Source organism: Scatophagus argus, chromosome 20, assembly GCF_020382885.2.
Source record: "Scatophagus argus isolate fScaArg1 chromosome 20, fScaArg1.pri, whole genome shotgun sequence".
Taxonomy (NCBI): domain Eukaryota; kingdom Metazoa; phylum Chordata; class Actinopteri; family Scatophagidae; genus Scatophagus; species Scatophagus argus.
Window position 1 is genome coordinate 15,141,254 of NC_058512.1, and position 25,452 is coordinate 15,166,705.

Here is a 25,452-nt window from a genome sequence, read left to right on the forward strand (position 1 = left end):
AGAAAATGGCAAGTTTTCATAAATTGAACAGGGACTAGGAGGATTTGTATTAATATGGCTCCTGCTGTGGCTGTTTAACAATTAAAGTCACGTTAGAAATAATAATACGTTTTTCTGAATGTGATGGCCAACAAGTTTAAGGAGTAAACCTTGTAATTTTTTCAGGGATGTATATTTTTTTCCAGGCTGAATCCCACTTTACCTCAGGGTTCCATGTTAACTCTTGCTCAGTCCTGAAAAGTCATATCATGTCCTTAATGCCATCAATTTTTTAAAGCAAAAATGACACTTGCATCAGATTGGTACTCAGGGTTAGCAGAATCAGGCAATAAAAATATTCTTTGTCTGGCATGTGCTATTCAAATCAATGGGGCCATCAAATTCAAACCAGGAAGATAAGTTGAGAAAACAGATCTGTAGAGGTTTTATGAGGAAGAATTTACAACTCTGAAAAGGCTTGTTTGGAAAGTATTAGACTGGCCAATGCACTGTCTTACTGGATGAGGCTGCATTACATTGCAGCCAAACTTGAGCCAGGTTCAGCTTGCAGGATCCTTCTGTGTTGGCACTTTAACTGTGTCAAAATACTGGCTCCCAGTAGTGGAAAGGAACTAGGTAAAATAAAATGTAGTTTTAGTTAAAATCAGCTCAACCTACTTTTACATGTCATACATAAGTATGATAATACTTTGTAGACTTGTCTAGCCTGAATCTCAAGGATGCCAGTAGACACATTCAGCTGATACCTTGACTTCACTCTAGACTTATGTAAAGAAAATAACTCAGAACATTAACTTATATCAACACTGGACAAACAAGCAGCAAAAACTCTATTGCTTATATAACATAGTGCATTCAATTCACACCTACACCTCAGCCAGTACCATATCAATGAGGGTCCATATATTCCCTCTATACAAGGGAACCACATAACATTGTCAGATTCATTTCCAAGCACATGACATTACTCAGTGACTTTATACAGGAAAGTAATCTTAACACATTCTTCAGGCAATACTTCATATAAACCAAACTAAACATTCCTACTAAAGAGAAAACCCCTCCAATTGGTTTAGCTCAGTGATGTCAGCATGACACCATAAAAACCAGAAAATGTTGGGCGGCCCCTCCCCAAACAATAGTCCTGCATGGTGGACCTAAACAAAGGAACAATGGTAAGTCTGAACAAAGTAACAAACAACTGAGCAATATTCAAACTTGCAACAAAATACAAGTAAATTAAACTCATTTTTGATTTTGTTTGCTTTAACTTATGCATATGTTTTTATATAAACTGTAACACAATGCAAACACAAACAAAACTGGGATAGTAACTGAAGAAATGTTTGACAAGGGTAAATCAAACAAAATTACAAATGTGTCGTAATGTGTGACAAAACTGGTGAGTAAAGAAAAGATCTCACCCACTTAGTCATATACCTATATACATTTACTGAAGTAACATTTAAAATACAGGACTTTGGCTTGCAGTGGACTATTTTCATAATGTGGTATTAGTAGTTTTACTGAAGAAAAGGATCACACAACAAGAATTCAACAACAATTTGCAGCTTTTTACAATGGAAACAACAGAGGAATCAGTTATGAAGTAATTTCCTGATTTATACCAGATTAAAGGCCATCTGCTTCATGACATTATACATTAGCTATCATATGGTGCATAATACTCTCAAGAACCATAATACTGCGAACTCGTGCTGCATTCACTGTTACTAGTAAGCACTGCTTTAATCAAGTAGTAATCTTTAAATACTCAGCTTACTTATGCAGATAAAGTTTCTTGCAGATTCAAGTTTCTCTTTCTTGTGTTATGTCTTCATGAAAATGTCATCAATAATTGTGATGAAGCTCTGAATATGATTGCTTGTAATGAGTGAACAGTGTACGTCATTTCTGATCCCTCATGCTCTAAGCAGGTTAAGATGAAGACATGAATGTTGATGGTATTCAAATGATTGCCTTTGGACATGAACACATCAGAAAACAAGTAGCCTGCCTTCTAATTAAATGTTTTAGTTGAGCAACCTTCACCGCTGTAGCTCGGGATATATGGCTGACGTTTTTACCAGGCCACTTAGGAATATTTGTGCCCCTGGCAGCTTGGCTTTTTAGCAGTGAAGCTGTTTATACTCCAGCATCTAACTGGGTGTGCTGCTCCTTGGCAGCGATTAAATTTCTGCTAGGCTCTGACATTAAGATTCACACTGACACTGTTAGTCTTATTGTCATATTTATGATGAAAAGATTATATATATTATAGGATGTCCTACCTGTTGTTTTATGTGGACTTGGACTTATCACACTTTGTGTTGTGTTGTATTGCATTTTATTAATACTTTTACACTGTGAGGGAAAATGTTTTCCAAGTGTCCTCTGATCTATTTAAAAAATATACTAATAATTTTGAACATTAACTACTTTTTGTGAACAATGGAGTGAGAACCCGATTTCTTGAAAAAAAAAAAATCTTATCTTGCAATAAGTGCTGCCTTGCTCAGATAAGAACAAGCTTACATGTCCTTTCCGTTTCTCAGTGCAGGACCCGAGTGTGCCTGAGCTGAGCACACAAAAAGATTTTCATAATTTTGATATTCTGGAGATTGTTATCTTCTGTTCAGCATATTACACAATCTGATGTGTTATCTGATTAGCAGCCCATAGCTGTTTTACAAAATTAGATATTTAAATCATTTTTTACACATCAGAGATATTCGGTGGACTTTTGCTGCCTGTAATTCTAAATTATATATGGTTTGTGATGCTTCAGGTTTAGTGCTGAACAATTCTTAAACATTTCAATACAATTTTTATGTTTATTTGATCTCATAAGTGCACGTTGACCTTCAGTGTTTCTTTTCCTCATATTGTTGTTCAGAGATGACTCCTCTGCTCTATCGCTGTTTAAAAAGTATGAACAAATTATTCTCATTGGAAAAACTTCAAAACATGGTTTAACAGAATGTCATTGATATCAGATGACATTAGCGATTGCATGACATTCGTAGAAGTTAATAATTTGTTCCTTTTGGTGCTATGCAAATTTTGTTTCAGCTGACAGGTGCAATTAAGGCAGAGTTATTGTAAAAGTCAGTTAGTGGTGCTGCCTTGTTCGTGAACCAAGGCGACACACGTCAGACCTTTTCTTCAGTGAGACTGTGTGAACCCAGCTGTGACAAGCTTCCTTAATAACTCTCCCACTGCACCTCCATATATATGTCCACCCTGGCATCGTCTCCAAATCTTCTGAAAGTAAACACAATCTATCAGACTCTAGAAAAGAACAACAACTGTATTTACCTCACTTTGTCTTTTTGTTTTTTTCTCACCTACTATAACAGTCACCAGAAAAAGAACCAAAGTTCCTGTGTATCTTCAACAATTTATAGTTTAAGTTACACACTGAACTTGCAATATGTGTATCGACATGCCCCAGGCACATTAATAAAACATTCCCTTTCATAAAATAATCAACATTTACAACAAGTAAATCTTTGGGAATCCTGATAACATCCAGAAACATAAACACTTAATTAAGGTGAAATTTAGGCAATGAAAACTTTTCAGTCAGGAGAGGCTTCATTCTGAGTGAATTAATAATTTGTGTGTGTGTGCATAATAAAGATGAAAATCTGAATCTGGTGATTAGACTTAATCTACACACTGTGGTGGTGGTGGTAGTGGAAAGAGAGAGGCTGAAGATCTGGATGTGATGAGTGGTCTGATGAGATCAACCTGGGCACTGATATGATGACCTAAGAGTGAATGGGGTGGAGGAGGGTTGCAGTGATTTTTCCAGTGAAGTGAGCACTGACACAAGGAGATAGGAGAACAGTCTCACAGCAACTGGCTGATTGCACTTGCGGCAAAATCTGGTTGGTTTAACCGAAAGTGTAACCATCTCTTTGTGGGTGAAAACAGCCCCTGTAATTTAACTGGCCACAAATGCAAATTCAGAGGCCTTTGACAGTTTAATGGCATAAAATAGGTATACCATACTCTTTTTATTTTTATTTTTCCCAAATCCTATGGACAGTGAGGCAAACAGTTGTTCATGTCATTGCCAATCTCCATTTTATATGGAAAAATAATTAAGAACGTGGGTTTGCTACAAGCCAAAAGAAGTCCAAAACAGGTCATTTTAGCCCCACTTCCTGCTTTCCTTTGATATTTACAAGGTTCATTATTAGAAGTTGGATCAGCTCAGTTAATATGTGTCATTAATGCTAAAATATCCTCTGCTCGTGGGGGGTCTTTTGAGTGCACAGACTGTTAAACCAAACTACATTCCAAAAGAAGGTGTTTTATGGTAGGGACATAAATTTTCACAGTAAAAAGTTGAGTTACACCATCACTAAGACTCTTTTCTAATTCGCTCAGATGTACAGGCTCAGTCGGCATCTGTGATGAAGTGTTTACCGCAGACGTACACGCATTGACTAAATGCAACCCACAGCGGGTTTTTGGCACAGTGCCTCTGACAGACACTGGCACTTTTATAGCATTTGTTTTCACCCAAACAGAGAAGTAGTCGTTCTCATGGCCGGGAACTGACTTATGCCTGCTGTCATGTATAGTCAGCTGATCAAGAAATGAGCTAAGTTAAACTAAACTAAAACATTAAATTAAGTTAGGATTAAACAACAAAAACATAACCAATAACACTTTGAAGTTGAAGTTAAGGTGTTGTGTTTGAATAAATTCAAAAAAAAAAAAAAAAAAAAAAAGACAGCCCTAGTCCTCACCAATCAGCACTATAACACAACACCCAAACATAATACTGTATACCTGTATTATGGAATGACAAGGCATCAGGGTTCTTCAGGCACATTGTGTAATTCACATGGTATCGAGTTCTGTGTGCAGGCCACTGCAACTCAGAACATTTTTGTTTTACATAAAGATTAATAGTCTCATCAATATTATATCAGAAATGTTTGTCACATTTTCAGGTTTCTCAGGTAGCCCAACTACTGTTATCAATCATGGATGGCATTTACTGTTGCATATTAATATCCTGAAGTTTCATCTCTGTGTTCCCCACATTGATTGATGCAGCAGATTGTCCCCATATCTCCCTTACTACAGCCATGCAGAATGCAAGATGAACAGAAGATCTTCTCTCAGACTCACAGTGATACACAGTTGTATCAATGGACAGTACTGTGTAATGTACTGTGCCTTAATGACGAGCAGCGATAAGCCTGTTTACACATTCACGCTAAATGCACTTTGTCTTCTGCAATCCTCTCCAGGTCTAGCTGCAGTAACAGTTTTTGTGTCACTCGCTTGCTGAGTCATTACATAGTTTGTTCTTCTTGAGAGAACACTCTTTTTTTGCTTTATTTTTTCACCGTCTGCTTTATCTGTTGAAATTGTCTGCAGCAAACCTTAACATAATCCCACAATAATTCAGTAATATAAAGTATATAGCTTAGTTTATTTTACAACATTGTATTTCTGACAATTTTTCATATTTTAGTCATTTATTTATGTTATTTGTCATTTTCCCTGCCCTGTCATATTAACTTTGCAACTGGAAAGTATCATATACAAGTCAAATATGGCCCTTCCAGTTTTTGAGTTTTCTTTTGTCTTACCAACAGTCAAACACTGATTTTCATTTAATCCAAAACAGGAAATTGTCACATTTAAAGGCACAATAGAGAAATGTTTGACATTTTAACTATATAACAGAATTGAATGATGACTTATTAAAATTTCCTGTGAAGCAACTCATTAACAAACCACTTAGATCGTCTCAAATATTCTGCGCTGAATCTGTCAGTGCTGCCATAAGTTGTTTATTTTCATATGTCTGATGTCACTCCTGGGGTTTCTGTCCTTGAGGTTGGTTCATTCAAATTTGCCATTGTTCAACTTTGTGAAAACTGCTATAGGGGATGCCCTGATGTTCCACTTGCCTTGTGAGACAGGTCCCTGGCCTTCTGGACTGATAAAAAATTCACTTTCAAATTCTAAAGAAGAAATCTAGTGAACAGCTGCAAACACACAGGGCCAGCTTTCCTACAGTTGGTAGACAGAAGGTGGCTTTTATTTATTTCGTATCTTTATGTTCTAATATATAGCATACAGACACACAGCACATTGATTATGCAACCCGCAGTCATATAGTACATACAACTGCACATTAAATGTAATGCACTACCTTTCTTTCCATGCAGAAACAAAAATCAGTGTTTAGCTATGAAGCCTTCCTCTAAAAAGAGTATTTTTTAACTGTGGTTGTGCTTTTTTGTTTAAAATAGTGCAGCTTAAAATTTTCATTATATTACTTTGAATGCTTATAAAGGCATCGGCCTCAGGTAGCACTATGTTCTGCACTATGGCCTTGCTATCTTTGTAGTTATGCTCAAACTTTTTTTTGCCTTTAATGTTTCTCTACTGCTGGTTGTGACTTGTGATTTGAGTAAAACACAATCTCACAGAGCTGCTTTTTATTTGCTCAATATTATATGTCACCTTATGCTAGCGCTATGTTGATCAAGTGAACACAAACACCACTGTGAGTGAAGAAGCCAACATGCAGACTTAATGCCTCATGAATTCTTGAAACTCAAGCACATCATTTAGCATGGATAGTCTCAAAACAATATTCTTTGTGTGTGTGTGTGTGTGTGTGTACTTGTAAGATATTTGTTTGTGTTTATGTTTTCTTTGCTTCTCCCTCAGGATCTCACTTCCTTGCTGGATCAGCGTTTATTGTCTGACTGTGCATCCTCATCCTTCCTGTACTTCACATCCACCAGCAGTTGTGTCTCAAGGTAATAAAGAACGAAGCACAGTGTAAGTAAGACTGACAGTGACAGAACTTGTGGAATATATTATTGTGTGTTTCAGTGTAGCAATTTTTCCCCCAGAAATTTTTGCCAAAGGCATGAGAAAAATTAAATAATAACCAAAAATACTCAGTGTCTGAACAGTGGAAAAAAAATGTTGGTGTTTTTGTGTGTGTGCCACATAGGCATTAGGCTTTGAACTTCACGCTAAAGCCTAAATGTTTTTAATGCCAATGTATTTTATGATTAAAAACAAAGCATTTCTGTCATTAAGTACTCCAAATCTAACTCGATTTTCTAGATTTTTTTTCTTGTGCATCTACGTATATGGACAGAGAACTTCTTTACAATATCCATTTCATTTAAAACTGTGTTTGCATAAAGCAACAGCAGTCACCTTCCTACCATACGCAACACAGTTTGTGACCACAAACTGTACAACACATTGTCAACTGCAGCACACATTAGCTTTTTAAATTCTAGCTAATGTCTCAATCAAAAAAGCAAAACTGGAACCCAACATATAATGACTATGACTTCTGGGAAACAATGTGCTAATGTCAGTATGGGTCAGTTTGGATCGGTGGTTCCCAATCTGGGGGTTGCGATGGGGCTATAAGAAAAATCTGAGGGGGTCGCAAGAAAATCTAAAAATGTAATGCATTTTTTTTTGGTAACCACTGGTGGAATGGTGTGCTTCGTTTAAGCCATACTAGCTCTTAGGATGGTCATTGTTTTGATTGATTGGTCCACCAATACTTTTTTGGGGTGCTTTAGCCACTTAATAATAGATATATTTTTTAATATTACAATATATAATATCTTTCTTATCTTATATTTTTTATGCTACTTACCTAATTTATGAACACTATATTCATTTTAGCTCAGCACGAGTCTGTTCTGTGTTTTGCTGTCGTCTACGATCCCACTATATTTCTCCCCTCTCCACCGTGGCTGGAGGCTTAAAGTTAAGATTCCACACACAGAAAGCGTAGCAAAGGAGACAGTGGTGAATATGTCATTACTTGAGATGGCAACTCATTTCATTATATCTTGTCCCCTGCACAACGATTCTGCATTGCTAATCAGTGTAATGATATGCTGTTGTCAAATTATTATTATTTATTATTATTATTAATAGTTTCATTTTATTATCTCATTATATGTAATTTTCTGGTTGCATGCAAAATGTATGTGTTTGTCAGTGCAAAGAGGAGCATATATAAGGATATATGTGTGTGTGTGTGTGTGTGTGTGTCCTTACAGGATGTATCACTCAATTCACTGATGCTTCAAAAGTGCAAAAATCAAAAGGTTAAAAAGGCTTGAAAAAATGACATGCCACAGCTTTGAACGTTACATTTCATCTGTCTTTGTGTTCATCTCATGCTCTTCACACATTTTTTTAATACTCCTCTGAGGCGTCAATGAATTTTTCATTGGTTGCTTCCAATCTTTCCAACTTGAAATCATACACTTAGAAACAAAAGCTGACACAGACTGCATAAAATGAAATTTATCAAGTATTCATAGCAGTTTTGTTGCATTTGTCTATTTCAGACCCTTTTTTTTATTATTATTATTAGAATAGAATAACCATACATGACGCAGTGACGAACCCCATTTCACCCCAGCGCATCAAATCAATAGCATACATGGCACTGGAATAAGTTCAGGTGTTCCCACTCATTAATGTGTGATAACGATATGTCATAGGTGTCCAAGCTTTCATCCAGTGTCTAATAATAGCCTGTGTAGTGGGGCATAGAGGACCGATGGAAGCTACAGTGACAGAGTTGTTTTTCTATAGCAAGCTGTTCTCATTACACCTAATGAGACAGGAGATCATCAGACCTGTCATTCCTAATATATCGCTGGCATGTTGATACAGTCTCGCACACACACACCTCAGTCTGGTACATGTTGGCATTTAAGCAAAGAAGAACTGAATGCATGAGATGTCAAACATGTCAATGCTGTGAACAATGTATCACACAGTGATTTGAATCTAAAATGTAGATGTGAAGTAATATTAGTACTGGAAAGGCCATACATGCTCAATTGCTGCCTATGCCAATGTCTGTAAAATCATGATTGCTTTATTTGATTCAGATAACATTCAATAGTTGAGCCAAAATAGCCTAACATTGATTCAGACTAACTTCAGATGACATCGAACAATAATTAATGCCTTTGCATTTATTAGTTTCTGACTATGGGAATGTAGGAGGTACAATCCCCAAACCTGCTTTAGTCTGCCTCTGAAGTATCTCTTTACCAAACAAGCGTAGGCTCCTCTGTGTGATCTCCTTTTGATAACTAATGTAGTATTTTTTTCATACCCTTTTCTTGAGCCTCTCCTGAAACTTTTTGCCTGGTTTAAAGTGATTCTTATCCACTTCTTAATTTCAGGCTTTGCTCAACAAAAACTTTGATTAGCAAAGGGGAGAAAGTCCTCTTACAAAATAAAATAGAAGGCAAAATTGAAATTGAAAAAAAAAAATGTAAATGAGTGAATAATCTAGCCATTCTAATTGTAGGGATACAGGGATGGCTTGGTTGGTCTGTTGATCGGTAAACAATGTTAGTCCAAAGAGATGACTAATGTCCCACACGGAAAGGAACATATATCCAAATATATGCAGAATGTTGCATTTATACCATTTAGGGTCATGTGGATATACAGGAAATATGTGTCATATATGACTTATATATATCCACATATATTCCACAGTCAGGTGCACATATGTCATACATAATGCCTTACATATAGCTCATATATGAGCATTATGATTGTACTTATTTTAATTCAATGCAGATTGAGGTTTGCAGAAGAAAATTCAACGTATAAGACAATAGCTTTTGATTGTGTGAGTGGCCTCACACTCTATCATCAACTCGATCCATATTACGGAGAGGGCAAACTACCGGCTCATAAAGCCAAAGCGAGACAGAAGGCTATAGGGCTCGAAAGCATGATATAGCGGAGTGGGAAAACCGCAATGCATTGTGGGCTTGGATGAGCAACTTAAAAGTGTATTTACGCCGGCTGTATGTGTGACGCTGCTCTTGTGTTCTGTTGTTTTGTTTAAACAAGTTAAAACATGGTGCAAATGTGCTGCCACAGTCGTTCACAAGGCACTTAACCCCCCAATATGCTCCCCGGGCGCTTGATGCTGCCCACTGCTCCTGTGTGTGTTTCACTGCATGTAATTTGCTGGGTGTTGCATGTGTGTGTTCAACTAAGGATGGGATAAATGCAGTAGTAAAATTCAGTATGTGTGTATGTAAAAATATATATATCCTTCCAATAAAAGCTGATAATAGTTGATTAACTGCCACAGTCGTTCACATGACTGCTTTGGTAGAACAAAACAATGGGGTGAGATTTCCAACATGCAAGCGAAGCCAAGGACCTCGGCTGATACTGGCATCTCCATGCAGCTGGCCACTGTTCACATTCAGAAAAGTTTTTCCTCTTTTTTGCTGGAATTTTGCTACATCATAACAAAATGAGTTCATTACAGTGGACTTTAGAATATTTTATGCAACCTAAGATCGTAGTGTTGTCATATATTCCCACCATGATAAAGAACATTTTTAAAACAGAAGTTTGTTGTTCAGTAAGGACGTTCATTCTAGACCTTAAAAACACTCTGTATAACATAACAGATTTAAAGGTACAATTGCTACATTTTTTGAGCTTTCAACTACATCTCATATCTGTAACAGAAAGTGGAATAAGATTAACTAATCAAACAACCTAATGTCTGTATCTTATTCAGTCCCCTGAAAATGGAAACTTAGTCTTCCAGCTTATCAGACTGGATGAATATATGTACATGATGCAACAGCAGAGCAGCACTGTTGTTGCATCATGCTGTTTACACCTTTTTCACTATACAGTCCCACGTGGAGAAAAAATATATGAACATATGTATTTTTTATCTATGCCACATATATTTTCCAAAATATGTGCACATATTCGAAATTGCCCCCCTACATATATGTCTTTCAACTATATGTACATATATATCCATATATGCACACATATGTTTACTTATATATGCATAGCATATATATACTTAACCACAACCTAACCATGCATATGTACACATGCATGACCATTATAGGTGTGTGTCATTACAACAATACAAGGAACAGTACTACAGTACTACTACTCTGCTTAGAACCCCTCACTCATAAACTGTTAGAAAACTTCTTTTGAATGTGCATGTGTAAACTTAATTGCTCATGTTTTAAAATGACAAGCTCACTCAAGCCTTTTCCTTGTTCTTGATATTTTCATCATTCACTTTTCTGCTTTTTAATTCTCCCACTGACACAGTGAACGATAGCAACCCCCCCTTATTCTTTGCGCACACACATACACACATCTCTGTCATCACTCTGTCCCCTCAGCAGGCAGCTGATGACTGTTGGTGAAGTGTACCATATTCACCACATCAATTTACTGCAGCTCAAACTCCACAATGGCACTTTCTGTGGAGGGGAGGGCATGTAGGAGGGGATGATAGTGTGTGTAGGTGTGTGTGCGCACTTGCATGCATTAATGTGCTTGTATTAGTGAGGATTGAGGACATCTTCTTGGATTTAGGAAAAAAAAAAGAAATCCACATACAGGGGCTGAAAGGCGCTGACAGGAAGCGTGTTGTTGCAGCATCTTTTTCTGTTTTGGCAATGCTGTATTCTGGGCTGCTGCTCTGCATCAGCCAAAATCTGCACAATGCATCCATGGAAACTGTCAAAATCACATTTTCTGTCTGGCAGCTCAAAGAACATGCAGCGTCCAAAGCAATTATTTCATTCAATTTGTAGAGTGGTATGAAGGTTAGACAGCGCACCTTGGTAACTGCAAAAGGAGAAGCCTACTGGCTTAGGTAAGGATCTAAAGACAAAAAAAATCTCATATCTACAATGGGCATAGATGGATAAATGCATGGGTGAAATGGATGGAAAAAGAAAATGCATGACAGACAGGTGCAGGTGCTGTCTGTTTAATCCAACTATTTCTGCATTCTTTTTTGGTGTACAGAGTTGCTACAGTACTAACCTTCCTGGTTAAACTGTTGCATTGCATACTGTATGCTGCTCAGCTGCTCTCAGCCATCCCCTGCACCCATGAATATCCTAATGAATACAGCTGTCTGTTCTCTGGAGAAAGCACCCACTGTTTCCCTCCGTCTCAGAGGAGGAGGCAAGGTGCTGCTGGCTCTCTAATACCCGCCATTGAATATAGAGTACTAAAAAGCTATCTTAGGGATTAATGCACTTCAAGAACCAATTAATGGAAGGTACAAGTTTAAACTGAGGAAAGCAAATAGCTGAGAGGCAAACAAGACACAAATTCCTATTCATTCTTTGTACCATTCTTTTTGCTTTAATTAAATCATACATTTTAAGGGAAGGATTAATGTAGCACTTCAGGCCAGAAAATGGAAAACAGAAGGAGAAACAGACACCTTGTGAGGTGAAAGTCATTATATAAAAACCACTACTGAGTAACAAAAATGTGAAGAAGGATACAGGTGATCAGAATATAAAGGAAAAGTGGCCTTTTAAACCACTGTGATCTGGGAGTGGGGTGTTACCCCAAGTGAAGGATCTTGGTGAGAATATGATGGAGCTTGAGGTCAATGGGCAGACCAGTGCTGCATCTTCAGTCATGCAGATGCAGGACTGTCATGTTAAATGAGAAGCTGTGGCTGAAGCTCTTAATTTACCAGTCCATCTCTGTTCCAACCCTCAATTATAGTGGCAAGCTTGGGGAGTGACCAGTAGAAGGAGGCCATAGATGCAAGTCACCGAAATGAGGTGGTGGTGCCGGGTGTCTTGGCTCAGATATTCAGAAGGAGCTCAGAGTCCTTCATGTTGCAGCGTCAAAAATTATATTGTTGAGCTTTTTTGTATTGTATTGTTTGTTGTTTTTGGGTTTTAATGCATCACTTGAAAACCCCCAAAAGGCATCACTTTTTGAAAGGTCTCAGTCAGGCTTTTAAACTCAATATAGCACAGACACAGAACAGAACAACAGAAAGGTTGTCAGTGTTACTCATCTGATTAAGATGCTGGTTGTTCAATAGTTTGTGATACCTTTGATACAGTTGATCAGTGCATACCAAGTGTTCAACTACAAAAAAAAAAAGTGGATTTAACAAGCACCACCTGAGTGAAGGACCTTTATGTCTCTATATCTGCAGGAAGTGCTGAAGGTCAAATCAAGATGTCTTGGTTACAGTTTGGTTGGAAAGTGAAAGATGTCTACAGTAGGTTGCCTCCAGGTTTTGTTTAAGTGATGTTCCAGTGACTGTATGTTATGTAAAACAGATCTCACTAGATAGTGAAATGTAGTCAATCAAACAGTGCTGAAAAACAGTTGCAGTATCACCTTGACATCTTAAAAAAAAAAAAAAAAAAAACAACAAAAACAACCATTCCTTTCAGTAAAATTTCACCGAAATTTTAGATGTCTAGAAATCCTTTGACCTATCATCATGCATGTCCATCCATGAGGAGTCCCTGGGGCAGACCCAGGACATGATGGAGGGACTATGTCTCTCTCCTGGCCTGGTAACGCCTTGGGGTCCCCTTTTGGAAGAGGCTGAGGAGAGGACAGCCTGGACTTCCCTGCTGAGACTGTTGCCCCCACAACCTGGATCCAGATAAGTCTTAGAAAACAAGACGAAATGAGATGAGTTTAAGGTTGTATTCAGTTCTTTTTTTTTCTTACAGTTTTTGACCCAAATAACTGCTTAGAAGCACAAAGGCAAGCTAAACCCAGAAGATAGTGGAGGATAATACATCCTCTCTTTCTTGGCAATGTCTCCTCCCACAGGAGGAGCTGAAGAATGTGACTTGAAAACGTAAACTCTTGCTATTGTAAGTGAATGGCAGTCACGCAATGGCAGCAGATTACACTGTCGAAAAAGTGGCAGAATATATATCAACAAGATAGATGAATGTAGTGGTGGAAAGCTTTGAAAGAAAATAATTTGATAATAAATTCAGAAATGTATCAATTACAAATGAGGAATGGTTACCTCTTCTTATAAATGGAGATTTGTTGCCGTTCCGTGTTTCATTACAAGAGCCCGACCCCCTTCCAGGGCAGAAATATGCCGCATCTGATCCAGACACAGAAAGTAATCATTAACATCTGGATGAGACGCACTGGACTTGGATGTATCTCAAATGCAAACAATTAGAGCAATTGTACAACACAACATAGTTCATGGGGTGGAATGGTGAATCACACAAAAACACACAGCTTTCACCCAGGAGCAGAATCTGGGTCCTGTTTGAAACCTAAAGTCATTGATCTTTCCAACCAAGCGTGTTTTGTGCCTGAACTTAACCAAAGTGCGGTTTGATGTTAACCACGTGTTAGAAAGGCTTTATGGCAGGAAGGCTTTGTGCACTGCACACATACGCTAAACGGTGCCATGTGATAAAACAGAAGTATCTGAAGACACGGCATGAGAACCGATTGAAATTGAAAAATTTTGTATATTTTATTATCTTAGATGTCACCTCAAGCTTTCAAAATTTGTGATGAGCATTTTTCATTTTATTTGACGATTTGTACACTAAGATGGTCAGTCAATTAATAAGTTTCATGATGAGAAGTACTTAACATAAATTAACATAATTTTGATAAAAGCAAAAAAAACTGAATTACCAATAATTAAGAAAACATCAGTGACATGTATAGATAGATACACTGTAATCACTAAAATTATGTATCATAATTATTAACATTGCAGCGGCAAACTGGCAGAACTTGCCCTCTGTACAAACAATCCATAGATTCAGGGAAAATACATATTTTCTTAATATGAGCTGAACTGGGTGCCCACCAGATATTGCAGGCAGTCCAAGAAGGAGGTCAAAGCAGGGAGCTTAGGCTACAGGGTGCCAGCTGAGCAGAGGACACAGTGCACAGTTGCTTTCAGGGCCTTCCCATCCACTCAGCCAGAAGAGGTATCACAAGCCTGAGACATGGAGTTGCTCTAGCAGCGTTAATATCACCACTTGAGCAAAACATGTTCTAAGGCTTGTTTTAGAATTTGTGTTTATGTACGTAAACACTCCTTTTCATGCACATTTCTTTAAGTATGTTTCCCTTTATTTCTGTGGCAATTTTAGCAGATACTCTTATCCAAGGCAAATTGAGAAAACACTTAATCTTTTTGTTGTCTAACCAAAAGGCTGCAATGGTGCAATGCAAATTGTTTATTGAAGGCTTGTATCTGACACAGGGGTATTAAGGGACTGTTTATTGGGTTGAAACCCACTTTTGCTTAATTCTTTTTGGTTGACTCAACCAGTCAGCAGCACAGTTTGTTTTAACTGGACTAATGTTTAGATGCAGTGGCCTGGATATGTGTATGCATGTGTGTTTTCTTGCTCCAAGCTGACTGAGTGGGAGGTGTAGGGAAGTCTTATTAATCCTGACAGCGTACTTCATTTTCTATGGTATTATTTGTGCCTTTTGTTACATGAATGGGCTGATAGTATTAGCTGGGAGCATGTTTTTTGGTGACATTAGGTAGTTATGGAAAATGACACTCAAGTCTAATTGGCTTTTATGGAATGAGCACAATGCAGAGGAGATATCTTTCTGTAAGGAGTTCATTAAAGAAGAGCACGGTTCCAAAACACAGCATGCTGAGCTGAATTTACATAGGCAAAGTTTCTTGTCTATTCATGACAGGTTTAGATATACATACGGATACACCAGAAACAGCTGACAAACTTTGCATTGTGTGCAGTACTTGGTGGGGAGGAAACAGATTAAAATGTAGGCTGGTTTGCAGGAGGAATGCATTTTTAACATCGTTCCATGTTTTTACCCTCATTTAACATGAGTAATTATAGCACAGGATGAAGTCACAAACAATTTGTCTATGAGATACTTCATCTTCAAATTCAATTACCATTACCCAAAGCCTGTGAGCTTGTTTCCACACTTGACTCACTGCATTATGCATGACGATTAGCTGTTTGTATAAATTAAATGTGAAAGCATCACATGCTGCACTCTTGCACCAAACTTGCTGGGGAATTGAGATTTGAAATTATTAAAAGTGGTGACAATAAGTGATAACAAAGCTGATGGAAGAAGGTAACATCAGCAGGTTACACAACTTAATTCAAGAGCAAAAAATAATATGATATGGCTATGTATAACTTTCAGAACAAAAAAAATACCCAACAAAAATGTAAAATATTTAAAGAATACATACATAAGAATTTTATAATCTCTTCAACTTCACCTTTGTATGCAAATGAGGCTGTGAACATTTTTGAAAAATTATATGTAGATTAATTAACAACAAAAAAAATAAATTCCTCAACAAAAAAGAAAGAAAAGGAAAGGAAAAAAGCCATCATATTTTGTTTTGAGGTTGGTGGTGGATTGAGCGGTTATTTTCCAAAGGTGCTTAGTTAGTTTTGGGTCCTATGACAGCAAAAGACATAGAATATGATTCACAGCATACACAACAAATCATTCAGTGACACTTCATGTAAGCCTCTGAATGTAAGGGTCTCCTCTCATTTGTTTAACTATTTACTCATCCGTATGTGTGAGTGGTACATAAACTGTTGTCACATACGCCCATCAGCTGATACTGAGCATTTCTCAGCATCAAAATATCGATCCTTTTGATGTGCATATAAATAACCTATTAACCAAGAATACATTTCAGCTCAGTTTATTTTTACACACACTAATAAGTACAGCAATGCCTAAATTCAATGTCTGTGCTTTGCAACACTCCTCTTTACAGCTTACAACACAACCAAATGTACAAACAAATAAATTAAACTTTGCATATATAGTGCATTAAAAAGAACTGAACTGATCATAAAAAGAGATACACCCCCCCACACAACTTTTTTAAATTGTAACATAAGTAAAGAATGAACACAATCCACTAATTCTATCAATGAATAATCAGTAAAGAGTATCTCATTCATGTGGGCTGACTGTTGATGTGTCGTTCGTGGATAAAAGCTCTTTCTAAAGCAGGTGGTGTGAGCAATGATAGTGCACCAACAGCCCTCAAATGATAATATAAATAGATCATGCCTTGGATGAACTGATAACACTGCATGCTGCATATTTTTCAAGGACTTTGTTAATCATACTTATTGTTGTTAAAACCAGGGCAAGATTTTTATGAGATGCTTCAGATATTTTACAGGTGAGATACATTATGACACTAAGCATTTGGTTACAATATTGTAATTGTTCATTAAGTGAAGTTAACATTTTTATTAGCATCTTACTTTTAAAGGCATCCAGGCAATAAATCTTTTGTTGTTCTTGTTGGTGCCATACCTAGTGCCAGAAAAAGACATCAGACATCTTTCTAAAAATTCAAAACTGTATCAGAAAAGCACCACAGATGTGAGGCGCTTGTGAGGTGAAGGTAAAATAAAGTTTTCTAAAATCAATGATAGCGTTGCTTTGAAAGACAAGCTATTTTCTTCACACCACAGGTAAAGCTCCCACACCTCTATCCTATAGGCCTCCTTGTTGTTTTCATGGATCAAACAAATCACTGTGGGTTGTTGGGATGTTGGCCACACAGTCGGTGTCAGGCTTTTTCTCCATGCTGTTTCATCCTACCTTGTCTTTTTTAGCTTCCTCATCCACTCCATCAAGTGACTCGGTGGCTGCAACTGATTGGTAGAACATTTAGCATTGCTTTTTGCATCAGTTAAAAGACCTAAAGTCACCCTCCTAAGTGAAGGATAGCTGGTTTTGCAAAGGAACTCAGCATTGACTCACCAGTCCAGTTTTTATGCTGCCATGCTTTTCCAACTACTTGTAGCAGTGCATCAGCTTCACCTCATCACCCTGCATAGTGATCATTTTGTCCACCTCCACAACGTGTGATATGTACTGCAGGAAGAGCAAGAAGACACATCACCAAATGGTACTTTAACACTTTGCATTCACACTGTTTCAGCAGTGTTTCTGCACTGGTGTGACAGTCCTTTCAGAAATCCCTAAATGAGTCCCATTAACTTTTTGAACCCAAGGCTGTCTGTCACTCCCATTATTTTTAGGCTAATCATGTAGTCGGTACGGTTTATTCATGCATGCTATATATCGCTATTTTCATGACAGCTTTAGGCAAAGGTGGGACTAGGTCATGTGCAAATCATAAGCAAGTCCCAAGTTAGTCTGATGAGAATCAAGCAAGTCGAGTCCCTGCTATAAGTAAAGCTAGACAAGTCATAAAATTCTAAGTTTCAGTTTTCATTTTCTATTCAAATCAGTTTAAAGGCAATGGTCATGAAAAACTGAGTTTGTCTTCGTGGAACTTCGTGGTGTTTGTGGAACTTTCCAATATTTAGAAAAATTCAAATGTTTAATACCAAAGTAATTTAAAAATGTCCTTTACCCCATCTCTGGCTTAAGGTACTCAGAAATTGCATATATTGGCATATCAGTGGTATTATTCATACTTCTGATTGAAAAAGACTTTATGTCCACAAGAGAATAATACACTCTTTTGGGCAAATGTATAATTTTCTAAACTCATACAGTGCTTCAATTTGATGCAAGATGTAAACACATCAGTCATACTTGGGGTGTGAAGTCCAAAATCTTTTAGTAGAACTGGTCACAAATAAGGGAAAATGAACTTTGGAGTGATTTGATTGTGGTAGGAATGTGGTCCAATTTGATCTAACCCAACCCATCCACAAGGTATACTTTGAGCGAAACTGCTCACTTAGCCAAGTGTGCTCTGCACAATGGTACAACAATGAGCAACATCAACAGTTAGCATTAAACAACCACCCTGTGAGTGAACTGAGGTCTGACCTGTTCTTGCAATTCTTGATATGTGGGTAGATTGCTACATCTGCCAGACAAATAACACAAGAAAACACTCATTGTATGAAATTGTATGAACCTGCATGGCAGGGGATGTAGGTGTGACCCACTTCCAAAGCAGTCCATATCCCTTTTCAAGTTGCCATGCTTTTGCAAAGCCTCCCAACTGTGGCATCACTGGGGTGGCAGTGACAAGGAGGGCACAGACTGAGAGGAGGATACTTGAAATCTAGAGACAGGGGGACAGCGATGGCTTTGACCCCTAGTGTGATGGACATGATGGACTTGATAATCCGACTGACTATGGGCACCTTTGCTTTACCTTCTTTCTTACAATTTAGTGCATCAGTGTGCTGTCAGTCTTAACTCTCCAGGTGTTCTGTATGTACTTCAGCCTGTTCTTCAGCTACCTACGTTTCCTCTGTGATCTCGAGGTTGTGTTGCTTGGAAAACTGTGAGCTGGATCACATCATATCGTAAATATACTGACATTAAAGTTTAAAGTAAGTCAAAGCAATGACAGAGATATATTTGTGTGACAATGACAATGTAGAGTAATACTGACATACTGTAGTAAAGCAAATATTGTGACATTGTGCTTGCCATTAACCCTTTTATCAATAGCAGTCTGGAAGCTTCTAAAGAACTATTACTAATCATTTTCAATAATCCTCTAATTTAATTGATTATTTGTTTATTTTTTTTATAAAATTGGAGGAAAATATTAAAAAATGCCCATCAAGTATACTTGAGATTGCTTGTTTTGCAAATATTTTTAATTTACTATATACTGTAAAGCAAAACAGCAAACTTCACATTTGAGGGCTAAAACCTGGAAATAATTTATTATCAAAACTGACTGCCTTTTTTGGTCAATCCATTAATGATTGATGAAGTGTCGCAGTGCCATAAAGTTGTGTTATTTGCTGTGAGTGCTAAGTGCTGATTTGTGTGTATACACAGTACATTTATATACACGTACTGTATATCAACCTAACAAGCCCCTGTTTAGGTCTCTGACATCAGAAAGATTGATGCTACCGAGCAATCATCTGGCACACCTGAGTTACAGTGGAATATTCTTATTTGCTTGGGAAGGTCCCTAACTGAGTGAAATGACACAGAATTATCTAAGTGTATCCTTGATAAGAGTTTTTTTTTTTAAAATACAAAGGAAAGGCACTTCAGTGCTCCCTTTCAAATCTCAATCTTCAAATCAGTGCACAAGATGCACTGGACCATGGGGTTCTCAACCTTTTGTAACTTAAGGTGCACTTCTGATTATTAAAAAAGTCCAGACAACTTCCAAAAACTAAATGAGAAAAAAAGAACACAACATAACATAAAAAGTAGAAAAATAAACTGGATAGTAAATATGCGTTAGGCCGCTGTCGACTGTCATATTTGGCTTACCCTCAGTGATGCACTTGGGCTTGCTTCTTGGGTGCCCCTGGTATCCCGCTCAGCACTCTGCACCACTGGCGAACTGCCCAGTACTCTGTGCCCCTGGTAGTCCCCGCCCTTAGCGGTCCACTCAGTGCTTTGTGCCCCTGGTAGTCCACTCTACACTTTGCAACCCTGGCAGACCGCCCAGGAATCTGTGCCCCTGGTAGCCCCCTTAAGGATTCGTTCCCCTGTTAATTAAGTTGTGTTGTGATGCGTGAGAGGCTGATGTGTAGACTAGCATTTAAAGTTACTTTTAAGTTGTTCTTTGCATTTGCTTTTGTGACAGTCACAATGGTTTGTAGTAGGTTCAAAAAACAGTCCATGTTGTGTCATCAACATGTCACATTACACGTTCACAGCTTATATCAGCCATGCAAGTTTATGATTGAATCACAATCAATCATAACACAGAAATCTGTCTTTTAAGAAAAAGGGACATGTGATGTGATGCTGAAACTTAAAAATTATAATATGGATAGAAGTAAATTTGATGGCTTAACACGCCATACCTGTCTTGCATAAATTTAACAATTATTTTCATACAATCATCAGAACTTTTTACACTACAGCAGACAGCAAACTTGAACAGCAAAATCCAGTACATCAAAGCAGCCACAGCAAATACACAGTCAGCAACGTGGAACCACTTCCTCATAGCTTTTAATAACATGCACAGTGACAATACACAGGTTTCATAGAGGAAACAAGCAAACACCAAATGGGCTTCTGTTTGTCACTATTAACCATTATCCAGTCTGCAGTGGCTGCAGTGTAGTTCATACACTTCCCTGATAAACCACAACACTGCAGAGTAACTTTAGGCCTGATGATCAAATTAAGTTTTTAAATCACGGCAAGCTCTCTCTCTCTCTCTCTCTCTCTCTCTCTCTCTCTCTCTCTCTCTCTCTCTCTCTCTCTCTCTCTCTCACTGCATTGAACTTCCTTATCAGCTGATGATTTTTACAATGCCTGGTTTTACACTGCATTCTCCTCAACACCCCTAATTCCCACATTCAAATCTGTATTCCTTTTTTTTTTTATTTCAATTCCATCCTTGGTAATAAAGTAATGTTTTTCATCTGGTTAGTTTATACAACCTACATGAACCAACATTGTAAGCCTGCATCACACAAACTATCTAAACTGCACTAAGTAGTCCTCCTTGGAACACTGCAGTTTCACCAGAGCAGGCCCACGTCAATAACATGCACCGTCACATAATTAGGTAGCCTAGTGTTAGTGCAGCCAGGTACTATTAGCATCTCAGTTGTCTTTGGGTAAGTCTTTATGAACTCTACTTCATGTCTTTCCCTGACTCTATGACTAAATGTGTTCAGGAAAAAAACTGAAACCCTGATATACAGTAAATCAGCTGTTTTGCCCAGTACCAGTAATTGTCTAGTCATTTCAGTAAAACTGAAAGCTTGAAGCAGTCATTGTTTGAAATTTACTCTTGAACTCCATTCTTTAAAATGACATGTGAGCAATGTCTTTTTCAGCCTCCTCATCCTTCCACCTTATGTGCGTTTAGTCACCTACTCAAGTGATGTCCAATCAATATCCACAGAGGGCAGAGAGTGTGCGCGTTTTTCCTTCCAGCCAATCAGTGGCACGCCTGCTGAGGTCAATGACTGACTGACTTTCACTAATGAAGCCTTTTGCACTCTTATCGTTTCACCTTTCCCCAGCATTTCACACATCTGATGAATGCACAGAAGTACAGAAAACAAATTGCTGTACTGATTGATCCTGTACAGCTATGTTCTCAGCTAATGAAAGCTTTTACATTTCTGCCGGTTTTTAAGTACGTCTTTCCCAGGAAGGAAAATCTCCGCAGGGAAAGAGATTTGTTTTATAGATTATTACTTAAACAGAAAGAGCCCCTCCTTTGTTTTTACTGCTCTGATTCCCTGTGTCTGCTTGCATCAAACCCTTGAGTGTGATCATAGTCAAGTGTATTCCCCTGTAGCAAAGACCCTCTGAAGCAGATAACTCTGAATTTACAATATTCCCAGTGGGTCCTGACCAAGTCAGGGTGCTCATCAATCTTTTTTTTTTTTTTTAACCAGAGATATCACTTTCCCCATCCACATAGATGGAAGGAAGGGTTTAAATCTCCTTTCGCTTTCTCCAACCCCCTGCCCCCCTTCCCGTCCCCTCACCCACCTCACTTCTCTCCTCTCTCCATCACGCAAGCAGCTCAGTCAGTAGATTCGTTTCTGGGCCAGCTGCCGACATCATTGGGATCAGGTGCTACCAAGTGTGAGGCTAAGGACACAACTGGAAAACAAGTAACTCCTCAGTTAGTCTTATCAGTTGTTACTGCTGTTCTATAAACTTGCTTGGGAGCTTACACCTTTATTAGCAGGAAATTTTTTTGTTCTTCAGCAGAAGGCTACATACTAGCTTTGCTTTGCTTGTATAATTCAAGTAAGAAATTTTACGTCTGCAAATTTCCATTCATATTTTGAGAGGCAGAAATTGGAGTCAACATGATCATTCAACATACTTTTATTTTCTTTTAAGGATTTTTATCAGTTACTTTTAGAAAATTATTTGAAACTGTTTATTTATTGCTTCTGTTCTTTTACCTGGTTTAAACCATATGTCTATTACTTTTAGCTATCTGTTTCAACTTCTCTGTTTGTTTTCCAAATAGATTTCATACACGCTCAACAGCAACACACAGCTTCAGAGTGTTAAAACTGACTTAGTATGGTGGGAGGTGTATACTGTGCAGCCTATTGTAGAGCATTGTCTTTCCAGTTGGGTATTTATTTTGCTCCTTAACAAAAAAATGGTCATATATGTCATAATTTATATGTATTTTTTCTCCTTTAGTTGAGCTGCCGCACACAGTCTGGTCTCACCAAATGGTGTATGAATAACACATCAGCTCTTTTTTGTGAGTCATTTTGTGAGTTATCGCAATGCACGTGCTGTCATCTAACTCTGTCCGCATTAAGCTTTTCTCATTTGAGAGGCAAAGGTCATAAAGAAAAACCATGTCAGGTGACATAGTATGAGGAGTGAGAAAGCACACACAGCACACACAGAGGAGGCTATGACAACAAAGGCCATGTGATGGGAGTCACCTGACTTCATCCTTTCCTCTGTGTCCAAAACTCATAAAATTCAGATTGCATTAAATAACACGTGAAAAGCTTAATGTTCAGGGTGTTAAATAACACTCAGAAAGGTTAAAATGTGTGCCATGACACTTAAAATGTTCTTTAAAGTGGTGTGTTATTTATGTGCCATCCCACAGGCTTTCCACATACCCGCTAGCAAATGCAAAAGAACTCCCTGGGGTACAGTATGCCTCACTGAGAATTACTCTTCTAAAGGTTTACGAGGTTGGCTGATTAATGTATAAGTCAGTGCAGTTATCAACTGGGCAGCTTCCTTCACTGATACATCACTGAATTACGCCCACAACATCACAAGTAGGCTCCACAAGGAGTGTCTAGTGTCCCTGCTTACTCACTTCCAACCACAGGGCACAACCTGCCTTAGCCTTCCCTTTTTCCCTCCTCTAAGCTGTGACCGTAGACAACATCAGCTTCCTCTACTGAATGCTCAAATGATGCTGTGAGCACTACAGCAAACACAGTGTGCTGTCACTCTGACCGCTGCACCAACATTTGAGATCACTATCTTCTAAGAGATTACAATTTTGCTCCTGAAATCCCAGACCGTTTGAAGACCTCATCCTGTCCGTGTGGCCCCTACCTGCTCCTTTAGAAAGGCTGTTCAGACATCCTGAAAGCTTTTAAAGGCTTTGAAAAGAACAAATAAGAACAGTCTGCGATTCTCATTTTATTTTCTTTCTAAAACTGACAGAAGCAATAAATATACTTCAAAATCTTTTGGTTTTCAGTATACCGGAAGAAAATTCGGTCCTGGACTTGGCCCATTGTGTGTTACCTCATCGACTTTATTGATTTTTGTAAATATATGCTTATTCTGAATTTGATGCCAGCAACGTGTTTCAAAAAAGTTGCCACAGTGAAACAAAAGACTGGAAAGTTGTGTACTGCTACATATTAAAAACTATGAAAAGTAATGTAGCTGAATTAAAAAAAAAAAAGAAAAAGAAAAAGAGAAAACATCCTTTTCGGCAAAATTCGGAAATTGTAACATTGTGGTTTGATCGTTTCTCTTATACAGACAGCACTTGTTGACAGAGCTGAGCAATAATCGTCAATCTTCCCACTGTGCCAGCTGAACAATCTCTATTGACTCTCAATTTGAGAGCAGATTCGGTTAGTCTGAGTAATATGACAAGATGGATAAGTGAAAGTCTGTTGTGGGCACAGCAGTGTTGAATGTTGCAATCCTCAAACAGGAAGATGCTTTGAAGTGACAGGATGTTTGGATGAAGAATCCAATGCTGCTGTCAGAAGCAGTTTATCAAACCCAGTTACCACTGTAGTCAAGTGAATTGAGTATGTTGTGTAATTCTGCAAACGCAGCAGCTGTGGTGGTTTAAAGCTGAAGTGTTACAGTTTGCTATTATTTATAACTGTTGAAAGACCAGGGAGATAGTCCATTTATACATAGATTGATAGACAGCTTGCTCAGTCTTGACTAACCCCTGGCAAACAGTAATTCCAAAATCTGACAGTTTGTATACATGGCCAGTGTAAATTATGCTTTAAATCACAAGCTGCATTTTCATCTAATTGTGTAGCGAGTCTGAAGCTTACTTTAAAAAAGGAATGCAAATTAGGCCCATTTCAGTCATCTGGTTTGGAAAGAATAAACTAGGCCACACAAAGTATAGTTTTATCAGCGGTTAGCAGTTTGGCGTGGCTGTAATATAGAGAGAAGAAGAAGCAGAGGGAGCAAGCTGGAAACAAAACAAGCTGGTTGCTAATAAACCTCAGAGAAAAAGAGAAAACAAAATCAGTCACCTTTGCCATCTAAGAGAGAATGTGGGAATTTATCATTTATCTGGGAGTGGGGATCTTATGGAAATATTTAGAAAGACGCTAACAGTGGAAACACCTTCTTTTTCTTTTTCTCTTGGAGCAGAAACAGTCGATCAGTCATGGGAGTTAAGCGTTTGCAGCGTCAGAACTGTTTCCACTTTCCATTAAGCACGTTCCCTGTTTTTCAAACAAGGCAACAAAAACTACCTTGAGCAAGCTTAAATTGAATATTTCCATTTCCACCAATCTTTTCTAATGTGATACTTTAAAATCGTGGTTACAGATGCATTTTTCTCTTCTTTATGCATTTTTCTCCTGCCAAGTATAAAGATACAGTAATAATGACAAAAGCTTTTGTCGACTTAATTTAAAAAAAACA

General features: G+C 38.0%; 1 long non-coding RNA gene across 2 annotated transcripts in view; it reads left to right on the plus strand.

Moving 5' to 3' along the window:
* The first annotated feature begins 1,084 nt into the window (after positions 1 to 1,084).
* The window catches only part of LOC124051468, a 34,409-nt gene continuing 10,041 nt past the window's right edge, over positions 1,085 to 25,452 (plus strand). Inside the window, exons 1-3 of one of the 2 annotated variants that reach the window (XR_006841834.1) lie at positions 1,085 to 1,175; positions 6,712 to 6,825; positions 12,595 to 12,825. This is a non-coding gene — a long non-coding RNA (uncharacterized LOC124051468). Of the gene's footprint in view, positions 1,176 to 6,711; positions 6,826 to 12,594; positions 12,826 to 25,452 lie in introns of those variants that run through there. The other variant, XR_006841833.1, reaches the window with a different exon arrangement.